The sequence below is a fragment of the Arachis hypogaea genome, chromosome 3, assembly GCF_003086295.3.
Source record: "Arachis hypogaea cultivar Tifrunner chromosome 3, arahy.Tifrunner.gnm2.J5K5, whole genome shotgun sequence".
Taxonomy (NCBI): domain Eukaryota; kingdom Viridiplantae; phylum Streptophyta; class Magnoliopsida; order Fabales; family Fabaceae; genus Arachis; species Arachis hypogaea.
The window spans coordinates 1,978,323-1,987,781 of record NC_092038.1 but is presented as its reverse complement, the minus strand read 5'-3'; positions in this window follow the sequence as shown (position 1 = coordinate 1,987,781).

The following is a 9,459-nucleotide window of genomic DNA, read 5'->3' as shown; positions in this document are numbered from 1 at the left end:
TATTTTTTTTAAAATATAATTTCTATAATCTTTTTTCTTAATTTAACATGATAAGAGCAATGTCAAATAATCATCTATTTTAAATATATAATAACTTAGATAATAATAAAAAATTTTAAAAACTCAACTCACTATTGACAGAATTATTAATGAATAAGATCCAAATCACTCATTTATTTATTTATCTCACTTTTTAAATAATAAGATTATAAGATGCGGGAAGTTATGAAAATAATAAAGAAAATTTTCTTTCGAGAAAAATGATTTGGAGAAAAAAAAGGGTTTAGTTATTAATATTTTTAAAAATTATATAATTACTTATTTTAAATAATAATTTAATTAAATAATAATTTTATTATGGTTAAGATATTAGTTCTAATTAAGTTAAAGTAACTCAAGTTATTAGTGTAGTTAATAATCAGATTAAGATATCATCTAATTAAAAATTGACACGTCGTAAAGAATAAGTTACATATTATTGTAGAAAATTTTTTTGATAGAATTCACCTTAAGAATATTATTTTTAATTAAAATTTAATTACTAAATCAATCAATAATCATTATATATTTGTATGTAGATATATTTATTATTTCATAATTTTTAATATTTAATATATATTATATAAATAATTAATTTAATAAATTTTTAATAGACACATATTATGATTATATATTTTTTTGGAATATGTAAAATATTTTAAAGATAAAAAATATGAGAGTAAAATGATACGCGATTTATAAAATACATTTCAATTTTTGAAAAAAAAAATGATCGTAATTAAATGATATATTTATTCATCTAAAGATATGAATTTCACTTAGCTTCTTTAAGCTAGGGTAAAACATTGAACTCGTGTATACTTGTTCTTTAGCTAATAAAACAACTACTTGATGATTATTTATAAGAAAAACTAGAAAATAAAGAAGACATGCTTTACGAGAAAGTCCAACTAAGAAACACGTGACACGATATATATCATGGTTTAGGGCAAAAAATCAATTAGAAGAACAATATATCATTTGTAATATATATATATATATATATATATATATATATATATATATATATATATATATATATATATATATATATATATATATATATATATATAAGTGCATAAGAAAGAACAAAGAACGAGGAATATATTGATAATAAGTTCGTACATAAGTAGGTAGTGTGATATTTTCTTCTCCCAAGTTATTATTCTAACGTTGATTTTAAAGATAGCATCAATTAAATCTAGGAGCTTTTTTCAGAGAAAATTATATTAAAAAAATTCTAAGTTTTATTGTATCTTTTTATCTTAGAAGAAAGCTAACAGAGAGTTTCATTGTTTTATATAATATAATATGCAATTTATTTTGTTGCTTCGCTCTATAATAAGTTACTCTTTCTAAAAACTTAAATTAATAAAAAGAGCTATATAAATAATTATACTTTTATTAATAATTTTATTTTTAAATAATTTTTATTAAATAAAAAGTGATATATTTTTTAAATTAATTAAATTTTTATTTTTTATTTGTTATATTTTATTAATAATTTAGATTTCAACTAAAAGAATAACCTGTATTTTTTTATAATTAAAAAAATAAAAGTACAAAATCCACTAATTTATTACCTCTAATAATATGTCTTTTTTTTCAAAAATTGCTACACTCTTGAATTTTTTCATAATGCATTAACATTTGTTATCTTAAGAATATATATTAGCTAACCCTAATTTATATAAAAGATAATATTCAATTTGGTTTCTGATATGCAAGTTTTAATTTAGTCTCTAAAATTTCAATTGCTTTTATTTAATCTCCAAATCTTGCGAACATAATTCATATTAGCCCTTGAAATAATTTTTAACGTACAAATCTTCACAGAACACTGTCGTGGACAGTCAGATATCACACTAAATTTTGTAAAATAATGTCGTTTTAGTTTTGGCACTCAAATAGTCCAAAAATAACATCGTGATATTTATTACAAAAGTTAAGTACAATTTTAATTTTTAAGATATGGACTGAAAATTTTTTTCGACCTCAATCTTTTTTTATTTATAAAATTGTCTCTAAAGTTTAACCTTTTTACCAAATTTTTATTCTTATTGCGAAAATATCTCTAACTAAAAAAAGAAAAAAAACAAAAAAATAAAAAGGGTCGGAGAGAAGGGGGGAGGATATCACCGGGGGAGTTTGATTTGAGGAAGAAAAAGGGAAAGGGAAAGGAAGGAAGGGGAAGGGGGAAGGACCACTAATGCTGTTTTTCGACGCCGCTGTTCCTGCTCTTCGTCGTTCGTCGTTTCTATTCCTCTTCCTCTCCTTCGCCGTCGTTGTCGCCCTCGTCTTACCGCACCTCGACCTCGCAGCGCCGCGACTTGCGCCTTAGTCTCGCTGCAACTCGCTCTTGCCTCGCCGCGACGCGTCGGGCCTGCGCCCTCGTGTTCCTAGTCGTCGTCGAAGAGGTGGTGGTGGTCGTCGTGTGCGAAATCTGCAACAAAGGTTTTTAGGAGGATTTTTGGTAATTATATTTATGAATTTTTGGTTCTTGTAATTGAAGATGAATCTAGGGATTTCTGATTATTGTAATTGCATATGAGTTTCGTTAATGAAAGAGGAAGAATTTTAGTTCTGAGTTTCGTTAATGGTTTTGAGTTTTGACGATGATGATGATGATTATTTTCTTGTTTTTCTGAGTTCTGAGTTCTGAGTTCTGCATCTGGGTTCTTGTTTTTCTGGGTCCTTGACGTTGATGATGATGATTTTCTGGGTTCTTGTTTTAGTCCATTGTTGTTGTTCTTCTTTTGCTTCTAGTTGTTTTTGTTGTTGTTCTTCTTCTGAAACCATTATCCATTGTTGTTTAATTTCATTGGTGTTGTTTCTTCTTCTGCTTTCAACTTCAGTTTCAGGTTCTGCTTCTGTTGATTTTGAGAAAGAAGGGGGAAGGATATTTTCGTCCAAATGACGATTTTAAAATTAAATTAAATCTTAGGGACGATTTTGTAAGCAAAAAAGGTTGGAGACGAAAAAAATTTTCAATTCCTACCTTAAGGATCAAAATCGTATTTAGTTCTTATTAAATTTTACCTAACAAAATAAGTGATACGATGTCGTTTTTGAGATATTTGAATGCCAAAACTAAAACTATATCATTTTATAAGTTTTAACGTGACATTTGACTGTTTATATTAACATTCCTTTAATATTTTTGTACTGAAAATCGTCTTAGAAATTAATGTGAGGTATATTTATAAAAATTGAAAATTAAATAAAGGTAATTAAAATTCTAAAAATTAAATTAAAACTCGTGTGTAAATTTAGAGATCAATAAATTGGGTATTAACTCTTTCTATAACATCAAACCAACAAATAAATGGATAGAACTTAGAAGACAATACGATGTGGATATCACTTTTTAAAAGTTTGTGCTAAAGTGATGCAAGTTTTTACATATATAACACAAAAAAGAGAGAGGGACATAAAAATTTCATTCAAAATCTTAAAAAGAAAGTTGCATTGGTGTGCGATTATTTTTCTTTTTTTGTTTTTTAAGAAAAGGAAGACTATGTTTTGCTTTTATTATAATGTGTAACCGACAAGAACCATCTTATTATATATTATTTGCTTAAAGCAAATTAAAAAAAAAAAGGTGTAGTTAGTTAACTCAGTTCTTATGGCTGTGTTTGAACCCAGATAAACATATTAGTATGTTTATGAAATCAAATAAGTCTTATAGTTAGAAGAAGATATTGATGAAAATGAACTAAATTCATTCAAGGCTGTGTAGTACTTTCTAAGGACCACAGCATATTCGATATAAAAAATATTAGATGAATAACTTATTTTTTTAATTGTATCTAACTATATATATGTATTTTTAATTTTTTTTGTGTTTCTTTTTTCTCATTTTTTTTCAACTAAATTTTTTGGTTATTGGATAAATTATTAAACCAACTTAATTAAACTTATTTATTAAAATAATTTACTCATATAGCACACATTATTATTTAATTATTTATCTTTGGTTTGTTCAATTACAACTATATATTTTTTATTGCAAAATAGTTACGCCTTGATTTTTAAGTAAACAAGTATTTTTACTTGTAATAATATTATGGGAATATAAATTTTTTAAAATTATGTCGATTTTATCCTGATATTATATATTATAGTACAAAAGATTTATAGAATTAAACTACTGTTACAAAAAAGTCGTAAAAGACAAAAATTTCATCGACTACAAAAATCAAAATTTTCGTAAATAAAAAATTAAATAAAAATTTTTAGTTATTATCTTCATGTGAAAGGATTTAATTTTTTACTAAAATGTTCTGGTTATTCAATAAATTATTAAACTAACTTAATTATTAACTTAGTGATCAAAATAATTTACTCATATAGCGTTATCATTTAATTATTTATCTTTGGTTTGTTCAATTATTACAACTATTTTTTATTGCAAAATAGTTACGCCTTGATTTTTAAGTAACCTATTAAAATAGTATTCAAAATTTATATATATATTATTAATAAAAATAATTTTAAAAAACATAAACGATAAATAAATTTTAAAAGAAAAACATAAATTTTAAAATATATCTAGTATTTAGCTATTTTTGTCATATTTTAAAATTTGTTCAAAAAAAAAGACTAATTTACTATTTATATTTTTTAAATTATTTTTATTAGTTTAATAAATTTTTAATACTATTTTAATAGGTATTTACTAGAACGGTTATTGGTTAAGCATGAATATTGGAATCATAACCGATTCTACTATTGCATCAATTAAGGCTTTTTTCTTATAATTTTTTTCTTATGTTTCTTTAATTTACATAACATCCTTAAAGTCATTTTTATTCCATCAATGTGCTCTTTTTAAAAAATATTTTTTTAAAAGCTTTTTCCTCTAAAATTATCTCATATTTTTAGAGGGACGGATATAAATTATAGATATAACAAATGAATATACAAAAAACATGATTCTATATATTTACACACATTTAAATGCCCACTTTATTATTAAAAGTGGTCCATGCATTATAGATTATTTGTGGATTATTATGAGTCAAACACTCAAACGAACTGAGTACTTCAAATCATTCAAGTGGTTTGAAAAGTGATTTTTTAAGGAATCTTTTGTCTTACTACATGTGATCTTGCCGATAGCATGATATTATGTATGATTTTATTTAAGCATTAAAATTTATTTATAATAAATCAATTATTAATTAAATACTAGCAGTACCAAACATGTTAAATGGTCTGAACATTATATATCACATCATCATTCCATAGCCCTTATTATTTAAAGGAATTTGTGGTCCTAAACTGGGCCATTTTCACTTGACCATCATTCTTTATTTGTACATAATTTAATAAAATAAATCAATTTGAGTTTGTCAAGTAGTTAATTTATTCGTCTGCTTAGTAAGTAAGTATCGAGAGTTTGAATTTCGCTTTATAATCAGCAATAAATAAATTCTAAATAAATTCAGATCAGTAATTAATTGATTTTGACTTGTTGAACTAAAAGATACTGTAGAAACGTAGACAATTAAAAAAAAAACAAAAAAGGGTTTGGGATAGTAATTTTGACTTCCCTCAATCCTCTTTTTTATGAAATTTCTAAATGTTAATAAAATTGTTAAATACACTGTGTTTTAAAATAAAAAGGGTGTGGGGAGAGAGTTTGAAGAATATTATAGAATCAAAATATGAAGACTTTGATGCGCAATACAGCACACAACAATAGCTATCATTACAAAGTTGATTAATGATTAATAATGATCTGTATTTTTATTTTCTGTATTTCTGTCACTGTTTTTTCTTCACGAAAATTAAGGATGTTGAGTACACGTGGCCAGTGGAAAGCTAAGTAGTAAAATTTCCTTGTATTCTTACTTTTTAGAAACGATGATTAAACAATTTGTTGTTTATATTTTTCTAAAAAAAAAAAAACAATTTTATCTTCTTTTATTTTTTATTAATTATTTTTAATATTGAATTAAATATAATATATAAAGTTATATAATAATATATATATAATTATATATAACAATTTTTTATTTTTAACTTTATGTCTCATGTCACTAATATCAGTTAATAATGTATTTTTTACATATACATGTATATTTTAATTTATTTTCAATATATTTTTATATTTTAATATATATTTTATATTAGTGACTGTCTTTAATAGCTGATTTTAATGTACATGTAGCATAGTCAAAAATTTTTTCTTAACTCAATAGATTGCATTTTATTTATATATATATATATTATATATATATATATATATATATATATATAGATATATTTTTTTTTTTTTTTTATTTTTATAATAAGAAATATTCTTTTCTTTTTTATTTCTTCATATTTTTTATTTAATATTGACTTTTTTCTCTCATTTTATTATTTTTAATTAAAAAAAAAAAAAAAAAAATAAGGAAAAAAATTAATGATATACATAATAATAATAATATTCAATTGATTAAAAGGGAGAATATAGAATGGCCACTTTGATTTACCCTCCTCCAATCCATGATCGACACAAAACAAAAATCTCTTTTCATATTTCTCTTTCTAAGCTGATCAATTATCAATGTGACTTTGTCTGCTGATATTGATTTTGTCTTTATATGGTCACAATCTATGCAGCTTTTTCCTGTTTCTATTTTGGTCTTAATTATCGCCCGGATTCATCGTACAAACTCCCCTTTATGATAATGTTTTTTCATAATTTATAAAAAGAAAAATGTGAAATACACTTATAGTATTTGGTAAAGAGAATAAATATAAAATAATAACCTTCCATAAATTTTGGTTATAATGTTAAGAATCACACTATAAGCGGCTAATTTTATAATATTTTGGTATCTATTATCAATTTTCTATTTTTAAAGAACATGGTCAAAGGTAAGTTGGACTTCAAAATTACATATTCAATTAATTTTTTTTAAATAAAATAAATTCGGAATCATAAAAGAAATTAATCTATCCATAATAAAAGAAGAGATAAAATCATATTTTATTTGAGTTATTTAGGTTTAATACATTTATCTCTTATTTTACATATAATAGATTTATATGAACCACTACATAATTTTTTTTAGTCTTTTTGAATTATGTCTTGTATTAAAAAGTAAAATTACATAATCATCTTTAATTTCAATCAAAAACCACAAAAATATAAAATAAAACAATATCTTTTAAAATTCTCTTTAACATTGTCATTAGCAAAATTTCTAAAGACTACACCATATGTATAGTTAACTCTGCCTATGTTACACTTCCGGTACATAGCCGATCCCAAGCCCGGATAAAGAAGGTAGGGTTGTGTTAGGTCTTCGACATCCAACATAAAAACTTAATCGAATCTTCATGACATGGATCAAAGACGTTATCATGCTAAAGCTAGGTTGTTGTTCGGAAGCAACGCGCTGTATGGCTCGCGTACAGTGTCAAATGAGCAAGAGTCGCTACATTAGTGCCCGAGTGTAGTGTTAAATGAGTAAGGGTTCTCGCGTTTTCGTGAACGGACGAGGATAAATAAGCTAGTATACAAAAAAAAAGGGTAAAGGTCGAAAACGACAGAAGATTGAGATTTGGGACATGGAACATAGGAACTCTGACAGAAAATCCATGGAGGTGCTAGATACCATGACAAGGAGGAAGATTAACATCATGTGCCTACAAGAAACAAAATGGTTGGCATGAAGGTTAAGGAGTTGGATACTTCCGGGTTCAAACTTTGGTATATGGAAAGGTGAAGAATAGGAATAGGGTAGGTATTATCGTGGATAAGTAGTGAAAAAAGATGTAGTGGATGTCAAGAGAGTGAGAGATCGAATCATCTCTATCAAACTTGTGATGGAAGGAGATACTTTTCATGTAATTAGCGCCTATGCACCGCAAGGAGGTTCAAAAGAGCAACACATACAAGATAAGATTTTGGGAAGATCTCGAGAGTTTGGTCCAAGACATACTTCCGGGAGATAAGATTTTTTAGGAAGAAATTTAAATGGCTATGTTGAAAGAGAAGTGACTGGGTATGGAAGTATTCACGAAGGCCATGGTTTTGGGATGGTCAATATCGAGGATAAAACTATTTTGGACTTTTCCTCCACCTTTGATCTCCTCATTGCAAATACATATTTTAAAAGAGAGACGAATATCTTATACCTATAAGAGTGGTATGACAAGCTCTCAAATCGACTTCTTCTTGTTGAGGAGAGTCGATCGGAAATTTTGCATTAAATTGTAAAATTATTCCGGAAAGAGTTCAACCACACAACATAGGATGCTTGTCATAGATTTTTGCGTTGAGCAAAAATTAAGGAAAAGAACATCATACGAATAACCCAAGGACGAGGTGGTGGCGGATGAAAGGTGATGACTAAAGAAGCTTCCTAAGACGGGTAGAAAAAGAGGTAAAGTGGGATGGGAACGGAAGCGCGGAGGAGATGTGGAGAGAAATAGTAGAAGTTATTAAAAGAACAACAAAAGAAAGTTTTGGTGAATCTAGAGGGATAGGAATAAGAGACAAAGGAGTCCTGGTGGTAGAGTGCAAGTGTATAAGAAAAGATAAAAGAAAAAAGGGTGTGCTTTAAAGAGTGGTCTTTATGCCACAATGCAGATAATTGAGAAAAATATAAGGCAGCTAATTAAGAAAGAAACAAAAGTGGTTGTAAACGAAGCAAGAACAAGAGCATATGAGGGTCTTACCAGTCCTTAGACATGAAAAAAGAGAAAAGATATATATAGAATCGCAAAGAGCCGTGAAAGAAGAACAAGAGACTTAGATCATGTTGAGTGCATAAAGGATAATGACGGGGAGGTGTTGGCTCAATAGGAGAAGATCAAGAAAGGTGGAAGAGCTACTTTTACGAGTTATTTAATGAAGAACATAAGACTCTTCTAAGCCTTGGTCGGTTATATACGAGGGAAGAATATCAAAACTTCGACTACTGTCGAAGAATTCGAGACTTTGAAGTAAAAGAGGCTCTAAAGCGGATGAAAAATGGTAGGACAGTAGGACCCGATAATATCCGATTAGGCATGGCAACGGGTACCCATAGGGCGGGACATGCCCCGTCCCTGCCCCCCGCCTTCATATCCAGTCCCCGTCCCCGCCCCGTCCCCACCACGGTAACGGGGATCCCGTATTCGCTGGGGATCGGGGACTCCACGGATATCCGTAGATTTTTACAAAATTAAAAAAATTAGAAAAAAAATGAAAAAATCATATCAATCATCATGTTCTTTGTCTCCAAAGCATTAACAACAAAGACATTAACAACATGTTTCTTATCTGCAAAGACATTAAAACATTAACAACAACAAAGACATTAACAACATTAAAAAAATAAAAACAATTGGGTAATTTTATCAATAAACATGAGTAGATATGTGGCAGACATATTCATTTGATGCAAAATAAAATAAAAAATAATTATTTCATGGATA